The following is a 13,243-nucleotide window of genomic DNA, read 5'->3' on the forward strand; positions in this document are numbered from 1 at the left end:
GCCTATTACCCACAATTGTGTGGATGAGCAATTGTACCAGTGTATGTATGATGCCTATCAAAACATCACTCATGCCGTCCCTCTCTTCCACCCCCACAGGCAGTGACCATGACAGCGATGAGCAGGACGCCACCCCTACACAGGCCACACCCAGGAAGAGGTCCCAGGAGGACAGCAACCAGCCGTCAACCTCCAGGGGACAAGCCATTGGGCGCTGTGTCCCAGCAACCAAGCCACCGCAGGTACACATTTCACCTGTACCACCAAGGCCCATGGAGGGCACCGCACCACCACCACCACCCCCATTCACTGTCCTGCCTGGAGACACCTGTGAGACACCCCATTCGGAGGAGTCTAGTGTGGCTGGGGAGGTGGCAGCCACGGCACCCCTGACAGTGGATGACAGTCAGGAGGACATCTGGGGCACCATGGAGGACGATGTTATGGATGTGGTCCATACCCCAACCCAAATTGCATCCCCCCAAGTATCATCGATCGATACCGGGAACGCCACCACCCCAGAGCAGTCCGGCCATGACCACACCCAGGGACATCTCAGTCCAGTTTTCAGTGTTGGGGAGGATGAGCAGGCTGGGCATGACAGCCAGGTTCCCAGCACATCCACAGGTGCACCCGCAGGGCCACAGCGGACTGACCTGCTCACTGCACTTGTTCGTGAGTTTGTACTGGACAACCGTCAGGCCAGAGAGGAGTGGCGTACAGAGTTAGCTGCACTAGGCCGGTCCATTACGGACAACACCAGCCGCCTCTGCGAGGAGGTCTCGGCCCTCAGGCAGGTGCTAGAGCGCATTGCGGATGCCTTGGAGGCAGGTCATCCCGCCCCACAACCTCAGAAGGCCACACCGTCGTCCTACAGTTCCACCCAAACGAGTCCCCTCCGCAGGTCGGTCCGTGCACAGCGCCAACGGGACTTGCCACCCCCTGGCTCAGGGAGTGCCGAGTGAATGTTATGGCAGCCTCATGTAGGCTTCGGGGACTCAACGGGACTTGTGTGGGGGAGTTGTGGGGGGAGGGAGGGAGGATGTGTGGGGGAGTTGTGGGGGGAGGGTGAAGGGGGTGAGGGTGTGTGGGGAGTTGTGGGGGGAGCGGGAGGGGGTGAGGGTGGTGGAGGGTTTTGTCACTTACGTTTATATTGTTACATTCAATACACCGGTTGTTTGAAAAAGACCTGAGTGGACATTCATCCAATGCGCATGTGTCATTTAATCATTTACAGTGCATAGTGTATATGTACCCACATAACCAGTGCCCTCTGTCCAACCATCATGTCACCCTCTGCTGACATGTGTGTCAGAAATATTGTGCAATCACTGGCGCACAGCACGTCCCTCCTGTGCATCAGCACTGTGATGAAGTCCTGCCACATCTTCATCTTCCCCTTCATCTTCATCAGGTGGTAGCAGTTCATTGTCAGGGGGCAGGGGCATGTTCCGGCGGATGCACATATTGTGCAGCATTACACATGCCATGATAATCTTGGCCACCTTCTCATGCCTGGAGAGGAGTGCCCCACCTGTCCGGCTGAGGCAGCAAAATTGTTCCTTCAGCACGCCAACGGTCTGCTCGACGACCACACGGGTACGGGTATGGGAATGATTGTAGTCCTCCTCGTGCCTGTTCTGTGGGTTTCGGACAGGGGTGAGGAGCCACGGCTTCAAGGGATAGCCATTATCACCTGTATGAGAGGAAAATCAATGTAAATATCAGGGGAATCATGAGGGACAGCTGTACTAGTCACACATGCCAGCAGGTTATCGTTGCCCACATGCACATGTCCCTGGATGCATCAATGCCATTTTCTGTCCCTCCATGTGTCCTGGGCCATGGTCTAATGGTGTGGGTTGCATCTTCAAGATGATATATGGTGTGCACTGCCGTCTTGTTGCACATGCATCGTGTATGCATACAGCTGTGTTAGTGTCAAATTAGTGAGGTGTTGTGTCCTGTGAGATTTACTTAGGGGAGCGTTGGCAGTAGTCTGTGCAATATTGGGCAGTCAGCATTGATCATTCCCATGGTGACATGCATCACTCCTGTGAGTGTGGCGGTCTTGTGCCGGACAGTGGATTCCCTATTAGGTTCAGTTTGATGCTCTCCCAGGGATGCTTGTCCTGTGTGGTGATATGCTGCAGACAGCAACATGGTGCATATGCACTGCATGGTGCAGGATGGCGTTACGGAGGGTGAGGGTCGCTGATGGGTGGTGCATGTGTTGTGGGAAGTGGGGTGGTTTCCTGTTAGTCATGTCGTGATAGGTGTCGACCTTACTTCATTTATATGGAATTTGTGTGTCTTGTACGGTTTGTGATGGTTTCGGGCACAATGTTTGGTGATGTGCACATCGTGCAGTCACATCAACATTGGCAGCATGGTGGTGTGTGCATCTCCCCCCCCTTTTCAATGTCATGTGCCAGTCCTGCTACTTAACAAGCAGCCAGGTACGTCGTCCAGCATGTCGCTCCATGAAGCGTGGTAGCGTGGAGTTCCGCTGGACCAAAGAGTCATGAGTCGATCCTGGATATCGGGCACAACAATGTGTGATGATCTTGCTGGCGTCGCATACCATCTGCACATTGATGGAGTGGTATTGCTTGTGTTTGCGGTACACCACCTCTATGGCATGCGGGACCACCAGCTCCACGTGGGTGCAGTCAAGGGCTCCTACACAATTTGGCATGCCTGCCAGTGCATGGAAGGCAACTTTTGTATCAAATATCTCAGTCTGGCTTCAGAGCTGCCAGAAGCACGGAAACTGCTCTCCTGAACATCCGTGAGGACCTGCTCTCGAACCTTGACTCGAACATTCCTTGTGGGCTCATTTTGCTTGATCTCTCTTCTGCCTTTGATACTGTCAACCATACCATCCTGCTCAACCGTCTCTGTGATAACCTGGGTATCACTGGCCAGGCTCTGGCTTGGCTGACCTCTTTCCTCTCAAATCGACCCTCCCAGGTCCAACTGGGGTCTTTCCTGTCTGACATCTTTTTCTCTACCTGTGGTGTCCCCCAATGTTCTCACCTCTCTCCCTGGCTGTTCAACCAGTACCTGGCACTTCTTGCCCACCGCATCGCTGCTCTCTGCCCCTACTTTCAGTGCTATGCTGATGATACCCAGCTCATTTTCAGGCTACCCTCGGCCTCCTCTTCTCCTTCCCTCATCTCTGACTGTCTTTCTGCTATCCAGGAATGGTGTGCCGCCAACGACCTCTGCCTTAATGCCAGTAAGACCGAGATTCTACTCATCGGCACACCCACTCCCTCCTTCCCTGCAGCTCTCTGGCCGGCCTCTCTTGGCCCTCTTCCTGCTCCTACCTGCAAGGCTAAAAACCTCGGGGTCATTTTCGACTCCACTCTCTCCTTCTCGCCTCACATTTCTGACGTTTCTAAGAAGTCACACTACCTGCTGCACCTCCTCAGAAGTGTCCTTCCTTTCCTCTCCTTCCCCCAGAAGCTCACTGTCTCCAGAGCCCTGGTTCTCTTGAAGCTGGACTACTGTAACAGCCTCTACCTAAATCTGCCTGCCTCTACTCTCCGCCCTCTGCAACTCATCCAGAACAGGACTGCGAGACTTGTCCTTGGCCTCAAGCCCCGGGACCATATCTCTCCAGGACTGAAATCGCTACACTGGCTCCCTGTGGCTGCGAGGATTAAGTTCAAAACCCTCTGCATTGTCCACAAGGCCTTCTGGGGCCTGGGGCCAAAATACCTTCAACTCTCCCTTCCTAAATATCTTCCTTCTCGTGCACTTCGCTCATCCGCCTCCAATTCCCTCAGGGTCGGCCGCTTCTCTAAGCAACGAGTTGGTGGGAGATCTCTCTCTGCTGCAGGGGCCTCCCTCTGGAACAGCCTTCCTGCCTCCCTAAAACTTGAGGAGAACCATCTCCGGTTCCGGAAGCGCCTCAAAACCCTCCTCTTTGCTTCTGCTTTCTCTCACTCTCTCCCCTGCTAAATCACTGAAATTGTACTAAATCAGCAACTGGGCCACTCACCTATCTCGGTCCTTGGCCCAGCCACTCTCCCCTGCACTGCCTTCCTGGCAACCCCTGCTCTGCGGGACTGACGCTGTATCCCTACAGCCCCTCTTCCCAGCACTTGTCTGCACTTGCCACCAGCTGGCCCTTATTATTTATCTTGTTCGTTACTAACCGTGTACTGCACTTTCCCCTCTCCCTTTCCCCCTTGCAATTTTCCCGTCCCCTGAACCTTGCACTTGCGCGATCTGATTGACACCTGGCCTAGTAAGATCGTTGTCTGTCTCCCTTTGTCCCCCCCTCCCTGCCTTGTCGCGGCTTGAAACACTTGTGTATAGGCGCGTTACAAATGCCATATCATATCATCATATCATATCATATCTGGGGAGTCCATGGTAGGGATATGTAGTCCCTTGTGTGCTTGAGGAGGGCATCCAGCACTTGGTTCAGTGTCCGGGAAAAAAAGAGTTCAGATTTGCCATGCATGTGCCCCACTGTGTGCTGGTAGGTGCCTGTCGCAAGGAAGTGGAGCACAGACACTACCTTCAGTAGAGGGGGGATGGTGGTGCGTATTTCAATGAGGCTCACTATGACGTCGTGTATCAGGTCCACTATGGTGGTGATGGTGTCCCGGTCCAGACGGTACAGGGTGTGGATTTGCTCTGGGGTTAGGTTGAAAGGATTGGCTCTGATGCGAGGGATTGGGGGCTGCCGGCGTGGTAACAGTGGCTGCATTGGTGGGGCATGCTGGGCCTGTCTCACCCTCCGTCTCCTTATGCGTCTCCTCTGTGGTGGCGGCTGTTGTTGTTGATGTTGTGGCAATGCAAGCAAGTCCTCCAGCTCCAGTAATGCTACTACTATTGGAATCATCTTGGTGTGGGAGGGGGTGTGGTGTGTGGGTGTGCTCCTTTTGTACTGGGCCAGACTCCATTGCCTCTACCTGTGCTGATTGTGTGCACCTGTGGCAGTTGGGAACACTGCTCAGGGCATTTAACGGTAGGTCGACGATGCCGGTATTCCTGGCATGCCGGTAAGCACTTTTTACGACTTCATGAGGCCGTTATTTGCATCTCCGCCTCACTTGGGATCTACTCCAGCTTACGGCATGCTGCTAATGCCAGCATGGTGGATCGTGTGCGCGCGCCCAGATCGTTATTAGCGGCTCCGTACTTTATGATGCCGTTAATAGCGGTCTGGTAGGTCAAAATATCCTGTAGTGGTAATCGATGCCTGTATTCCTTTACCGCCATTGTTTTTCCCTTAGCACCAACCTCGGAATGACTCCCTAAGTCTGTGGGAATCATCCCTCTTTTCCCAGGAGGGATAGTCGCTTCTTGGCTGCTACAAATATCATAACCTATGGATTCTTTTGTGGAGGTACAGGGGTCTGAGGCTCTGTGATTAAGTTTCTGGAATTTTAGGGTCCCCCAATTTGTCTCAATTGAGTCGCATCCCACTCCTGACACCATATATAAGGAAGGCATGGTATCACATGTATGACACTGACACAATGGATACAATTTGGAAAAACCTTTATTGAAGTTTCTGGGGTTGGACAGCTCCTATTCTGGCTTATAACTAAGATGGGAGTAGTCTCAGCCATCAAACAATAAACAAAACAGTCCTAGTAGAGTCAGTCAAAACAAAATGGCCAATGCTAACAAAAACCTAATACCTGCTCTATCTCTTGTACAAAAAGTGTATAAAGGGGAAATGTATGCAAAGGAATAATCAGTGTTCAAAGTAATAAAGGTGGCTAAATCAGCTCTCCTCCCCACATTAGACCCTTCCCTATTAATTATGGATAACAGACATCCACACATACCTTGTACCCACTATCAGCATGATGGTTACATGTGATTTTAACAAATGACATTTTAACAAATTAAATTATAATGAAAGAAAAATAACAATATGTTTTATTTTTTATTTGGGGGGTCCCCCTCCCAAACCCCCGTCTCCCCACATTTCTAACCACACCAGAACATTCACCACCCCTTTTAACCCCTTACCCCACCCATACCCATTTATTGTTTGAACTTTTGTTAGTTTTAATTTCATTTGTTATTTTAAATTCGTTAAAATCACTGCATACTGAGCATCACACGCCTGATGGATAGGGAAACAGATTATAGGTAGTACTCAGTTAAATGTGTTGCTAAATGGCACAGAGAACTGCGACTGCACAGAAGACCAAAGAGTTTCCGCAGGTGTGTCGTTTCAGTACTTAACTAAAAAGAGAGGCTGAAGCAATGGCCTCTATCTTAGGCTTCTGCCTGGCCCAATCACTTGGATGGCTGACCGCGCTATATCCAACTTTCTCTCCCTAAATACCTCCCTCCTAGAGCCCTTCAGTCCTTTGGTCCTCTAGCTCAAACTCTCTGCAGGTCCGATGTTTCTCCAAGCAGAGAGTAGAGGGTAGATCTCTTTCTTTGGCAGGAGCCTCCCTTGAATGGCCTCCCTGCCCCTCTCGGACTTGAGCCAGATCTCCTCAAGTTGCGGAACCTTCGCAAAAGACCTTCCTCCTCTCCTCCTCCTTCCATCACCTCCTACCTTGCTGATTCTCTTGTGCTGCTGCGACTGGCCTCCTGGCCCCCTCAGAATCACAGAGAGGCCAGGCCTCCCTCAACCAGTCTGCCTCAGCACCCCCCCCCCCTTACTAGCCCTTGCCCCATGGAATCCTCCCTGACTAGACTACTGAGTCTGGTCCACCCCCCTCCTTGCACTAGCTCTCTCTTATCCTGTCCTCACCACACTGCTCGACCTTGCGTCTGGCCCTCCCCCTCCTTGTACTTACCCACATACCTTTCCACAGCGCACTTGCCATCTTGGCTCCACCTGGCACTTACACAGTCCCCTCACCCCACTTACCTTCCTGCTCAACTTTACCCCCTGCACTTCCTGCTTGCTGCTGCAGGAGAGCGGGAGGTAGTTATAAAACAATATGATGGTCTTTAATGTGACCTTCAGGAAAGTGTGTTACAGTGGAGTAAAGGCACTAGTAATAAGGGGGTTGAAAGATCTACTGGATGATATTTTGGATGAATTACAGAAAGATGATGTGTTAGAATATATACCACCTTTCCAGGAAAACATACCTCCCCTAGAAGATGTGGGAATGGGAGCAAATGTGTATCCCGTCAGGATAATTCCTGTACCTCAGGGATTCCACACTGTGCTGTAACATGTGGCCTGGACACCAGATCAGAGAAGGTCCTTTAAACTTAAAAGTTGGAGTGGGAGGAGCCTACAATGATTCCTTATAGGAATTCAGGACAAATATAGATGTCCTTATCATTTTAGGGGTTAATGAAGCATTTCTGCGAATCCATATAAACCCTAGAATGTTTGTTACAGAACTAGAGAACTGCCAGAGCATACCGGAATTTGCTGTGGCACCGATGGAAATGGATACACTCTGTGTTCCACCACATTTGCTCTGGAATGCCCGCTTACCGGTCTAGTTTATTCCAAGATGGCTCCTGCACTTATTTTACATCCTGAAGCTGCGGTGCACTGATCCGTTGCAACCCTTTGTCTCCCTGGGAAAGACGCTACTGTATTCCTCCTTTCCAGATTTTTTACCCACTTTTTCATTCCTTTGGCTGCCTTTACTTTTGTTTTCTATTGCTCCTCCTCGCCTGCCTACTGCTGTTGTTCCATTTCCCATGCTGGTTCTCTTTTTTCCCTTACCTGCCTTTCGTTGTCCTTTTCAATTCCTGACAATTCCTGCCAGCCACAGATCCTATCCTTTATTTGTGACATGTCTGCCTTCTTGTCTGGCCTGCATTGGGGTTTTAATGCCCTGACCTTTCCCCAAAGAGGACTGACCCTCGGTTGTCCCTTTGTCTAGCATGTGTTATTAGGCAGACACTGTGGCGACAGGTAGGGGCCATCTGTTCCTCTGCAAGTAGTGCTCTACCTCCAAACAGAAGAAGACAGCATGAAGAAGACAAGAGGATTTGTCATTCGAGCAAGAGAAAGGTGAAGACTGTGATGAACCCGATGGGGCCATCACTGATTTCGCAGTGGTGACCTCTTGTAATAGATTTGGAGTGAACGAAGGAAAACCCAGTACCGGATAATCATTCCGGAAGACATATTTGCAAACAAAGTGTGTGTGCGACTATGGAAAATGGTAGAGACCCCATGTGAATATAAGAAGCTTTGGCAGGAGAGTATACCATGCAATCATTAGAAGAGTGTGAAAATAAGAAGTCCTGGCAAGAGAGTATACAAGGCAACCAGAAGTGTGTGGTTTAATAAGAGTTAAGAACTGTGTTGTATAACAAAGAGGTCCTGAGAAGGAACATCAGGACTAGGAAAGGATTGTATGAACCAGATTTTCAAGAGTGATACAATTGCAAAGTCAAGACAAGTTTATACGTCAACATTTATGGCCAAGAGAGGCGCAAGGTTCTGGTGAATTTGAAACTTCATATATATTGTTGTGGGCCAAGAAAGGCACAAGGAACTGTTGATTGTCAACTTCAGATATATTGTTGTGAGCAAAGAAAGGCATAAGGATCTGTTGAACGTAAATCCTCAGAGAACCAAGAGGAGTCCAGGGGAAGGGAGTCATCCTCTGGAGCAATGACCTATATCCTTGCAGAACATGTATGTTGGAAGCCAGTTATTCTTCTTCTTGTGAATACTTTTGCAAACCTTCCAAGGTTAAAGACATTTCCCATTTCACCGTAGAGTTTAATTTTAGTGTGACAGTCAAAATAGAACTTTGAACACAAGACAGTTTTCATTTTGGACATTCTGACACAGACAAATCCTTAGTTTCGGCTCAGGTAGGGAAATTCCTCTTAAAGCAGGGTCAGGGAGGTGTTTTCCCAACCCCTTTTATTTTCAACAAAAGTCTTTAAACAAAAACATGGCTAACTTGTGTCTGAGTGTCATCCTGACTCCTCACAGGACCTACACTTTAGTGTTGAATTTTGAGGGTTTGCAGTGCCACATAAAAAACACAAGTATGGAACAAATACAGGAACTTGTGCAAGCTGTCAAGGGCTTGACTTTGGAGGATTAATACTTGAAAGCAGAGAATCCCACTCTTAAGCAGCTGTTGACTGCCAGTGATGCCCAGGCTTCAGTCTTATCGTCTTTAGGACTGGCTTCAGGGAAGTTTGATGGATCCCATAAGCAGGCGAAGGAGTTTATTGATGCATGCACTGTCCACTTTACCTTCCGTACTACTGCCTATGCATCCAATAGGGTTAAGATCGGCTTTATGATATCGAATATGGTTAGAAACATCCTTGCATGGGCTATTCCTATAGTGACTTTAGCCAGTTAACTTGTGACTAATTATACTGTCTTTGTACAACCCCTAAAGGAGATGTTTGAAAGACCTGAGTTAATGTACTTAGCATATGAAACACTTCTGGATGTCTGACAAGGTTCTTCTGACATCCTTGCATACATAACCTCCTTTAAGAAGGTCGCAGCTGAAGCAGGCTGGCCTGAGACAGCCCATTATACCATCTTCAGAAGGGGCCTTAACAATGACATAAAGGATCACCTGGCCAGGGTACCCCATCTGACATCACTTTCTAATTTGGTTTCTATGGTTCTTCAGAATGAATTCCACATTTCAGAATGTAAAGATGAGAAGAGGAAGACTGGAAGGACCTCATTGGGTTATCAGACCTTACCATCCTCTCCTATCTCAGACACCCTAACTTCCGAAGAACCCATGCAGATTGGAATTGCTTGTGGTCCCTTGTCTGCTGCTGGAAGAAAGAGGAGAAGAGCTGAAGGGTTAAGTCTTTATTGTGGATCCAAGTGACAAATGCTTAGAGACTGCCCTGATGAACAGCATAGAAGACAGGGAAATGACAGACCGCGATCCTAGATTGGACAAAGATTCAGGGTTACATCCATAGTCCCACTATTGTATCCGTAACGCTCTCTGAGGTGTTGGATTCCAGACTTATCGAATTTCTTACCTTGCTTGTTTGTAGTGCTGTAGGCGTCTTCAAGGATACTCTCTGGGTAGACTGTAAACAGATACCCTTCAATGCTAAAGAGGAATCACAACCTGTGGAAGGTGTTGATGATAGGCCTTTGAGTTCAGGGCCCATAAACCAATGTTCTGTCCCTATGAACATTGGTATCAATAAACACCAGGAAATACTATCCTTTGGCTTCATTCAAGCTGCTAATTTTTCCATCATTTTGTGAATCTCCTGGTTCCAAAAACACAACCCCCTTATAGGCTGGACCGCCAATACCATCCAAACTACTTGTAGTCATTGTGCTTCTCATTCTCTTGATGATCCTTGCAAGGAACAGCTCAGTGTCGCCTCGATGCAGGAACCAGCCTCCATCCTTCTCTGGTCGTTGCTTCTTGTCCATTGTTGCCCGCCTCCTTTTGTGTCCCCCCTTGAAGTCCCCCCCACCTGCCTGCTCCCGAGTGCTACCCACCCTCCCCTACTTGGGCCGCCCCATCACCTACCCACTTCCTCTCTGCACCATCTATGGTACTCTCTGTCTCACCTATCTTCTCTAACTGCTTTTCTATTGACTATCCTATCCCTCTCACTATTTCTGGCAGGAAGAAGCTCAAAAAGGACGTCCTGGTCTCCAACCTAGGCTGATACCTACACCAGTGCTTCTTCCAGACAGACCCTTACCGAAATCCTCTTTGTCATTCCCTCTCCAAGCCTATGGAGCCCCTATATGGTTTCTGTTCTTTTTCCTTTTTCCTCTTCTCCCATTAATGGTGGCACCCGGTGGGAGGCCCACCGGGCCCCCTTCCACTCCTCCAAGACCATCATCAATGTCTTCTTGAATGGCACTGTCTTGGTCCATGACCCTTAGGCCAACCTCCTCCATTTTGATAGATGCTTCCCGCGCCTTATGAACTTCATTTCCTCTCCCGCTATCCCTTCTTTCCCCTTTCTGGCTCCTCTGTCGCCTCCATCCGTTGCCACCTCTACTGCACCCCCTGCTGCTTCTCTGGCCACCCTATTGCCTCTTTCCTCTGCCACCACACTGGCACCCTCTCCCTTCTCCCTGGCTACCTTGCCTTCTGCTCCTTCCTCCTCTGCCCATCCCTGGGCACCTCCAACACTTCCGCAAGCCGTAGCTCTTACCTGTACCCCTCCACTGAAGTCCTTCAAAGGGGGCAACCTGCTGCACATTGCTACTCTCAACTCTCGCTCAGCTGTCAAACACTCCTCTGACATCTGCCTTCTCCTGGAAGAACTTGATTTGGATGTACTCAGTCTCACTGAGACTTGGTTCATGACCAGTTCTGTCACAAGCTTTGACTCTCTCCTTCCTCATGGCTACAAGATCATCTCTGAACCCAGAACCAACTGTCCCGTTGTGGGTGTAGCCTTGATCTTCCTGAAATGGATCCCTTCTTTTATCATTCCTATGCAGGACTACTCTTCCTTTGAATGCCTGGCCTGCAGGCTCTCTATCTCTCCTGGCCTCTCTATCATTGTGACCACTATCTACAGGCTGCCTGGGCAGGCCGCCTTCTTTCTCTCTGAGTGGGCTGACCTCTCCTCCTCCCTCCTCGCCTCTACCTCTCAACTTCTCCTCAGAGACCTGAACACCCACCTGAATGCTACTTGCCCTTCTTCAGGACCCTTTCACAACCTCTGGACTCTCTATCTCTCTAGTCTACCTCTGGCCTGACTCACTCTGCAGGGTACACTTTGGATGTTCCGATCTCCTCAGACCTCCCCTTCTCTAACCCTCTCACCACTCCTCTCTCCTGGAGTGATCACATTCTCCTCCCCCTCCCTCTCTCTACCCCTCATGCCAAGCCGACTCCAGCACTGTCACCTACCTTCTCAGTCATCCGACCCATGAAGCTTGTGTCCATTGAGGCTTTCGATGCTACTTTTTGCCCTCCTCCTGTATCTTTGGCTGACTCACACCCTGACACAGCCCTATCTAACCTTCATCTCTCTATCTCTTACACTGTTGATGACCTTGTCCCTGCCATGGGGATCCATTTGAAGCTCAAATCCAAGTGCAACTCTTAGTATGATTCCGACCTTGTCATCCTTAAATGCACGTGTAGGGTGACTGAGAGGAAGTTTAGGGCATCAGGCGCACCCCTGACAAACTGGCCTGCTTCCTGCTCCAAAGGCAATACAGACTCCATGCCCTCGCTAAGAAAAGAGCCCACATCCAAGCTTGTGTCTCTGCGGCATCTAACAACTCGGCCGAACTCTTCAAAATCTGGAAGGAGCTGGCCAATCCTGCTGAACTCTCTACCTTTCCTGTTCCCACCCAGGCCCCCTGCACAGTGTTGGCTTCTCAGTCATCACTAAAACTCAGGACATCCTATCCATCCTCTCTTCTTCTTCCTCTTTCTCTACCTCCTCCTCCACCTCCTCCTCCACTCCTGGCCCTCCTGTGGCCATCTCTCTTCTTCCTTTCTCCTCCTTTCCCTTGTTCACCCCAGACAAAAATATTTTTAGACAAGTCCGATCTATGAAAGCCTCATCAAAGCAGGTTCTCCCCTGCTCACCCAGAACCATCAAAGACCAAATTGACACCATTGCTCCAGCCTTGGCCGATTTCTGCAATCACCCCTTTGCCACTGGAACCTTCCTCTCCCCCGCCCCTTAAACGCTCCGTTATGCACCCCCTTCTAAAGAAGCCTTCTGACGATCCTTCCTTTCCAGCTAACTATCTCCATCACTCCTTTCCTGGGCAAATGGAAAAGCTGGCCATCTCACAGCTTAATCTGCACACTAAATCTGTTGGTTGTCTCCATGACCAACAGTCTGGCTTCAGAACTGCCAGAAGCACAGAAACTGCTCTCCTGAACATGCGTGAAGTTCTGCTCTCTAACCTTGATTCTAACCTTCCTTCTGTCCTCATTCTCCTCAATCTTTCTTATGCTTTTGATACAGTCAGCCATGCCTTCCTGCTCAATCTCCTCCGTGATAACCTGGGTATCACTGATCAGGCCCTGGCCAGGCTGACCTCCTTTCTCACTGACCGACCATCTCAGGTCCAACTGGGGTCTTTTCTCTCTTCTATCTCTCTCTCTCTCTACTTGTGTTCCCCAGGGGTCTAAACTTTCTTCCTGGCTTTTCAACCACTATATGGTACCTCTTGCCCACCGCATTGCTACTTTCTGCTCCAACTTTCAGTGTTATACGGATGACCCCAGCTCTCTTTCAGGCTCCCCTCAGGCTCCCCTTCTCTGATACCTGACTGTCTGGCCGCAATTCAAGATTGGTGTGCCGCTAATGACCTCTGCCTTAATGG

This window comes from Ambystoma mexicanum, chromosome 2p, assembly GCF_040938575.1.
Source record: "Ambystoma mexicanum isolate Mex_15411 chromosome 2p, UKY_AmexF1_1, whole genome shotgun sequence".
Taxonomy (NCBI): domain Eukaryota; kingdom Metazoa; phylum Chordata; class Amphibia; order Caudata; family Ambystomatidae; genus Ambystoma; species Ambystoma mexicanum.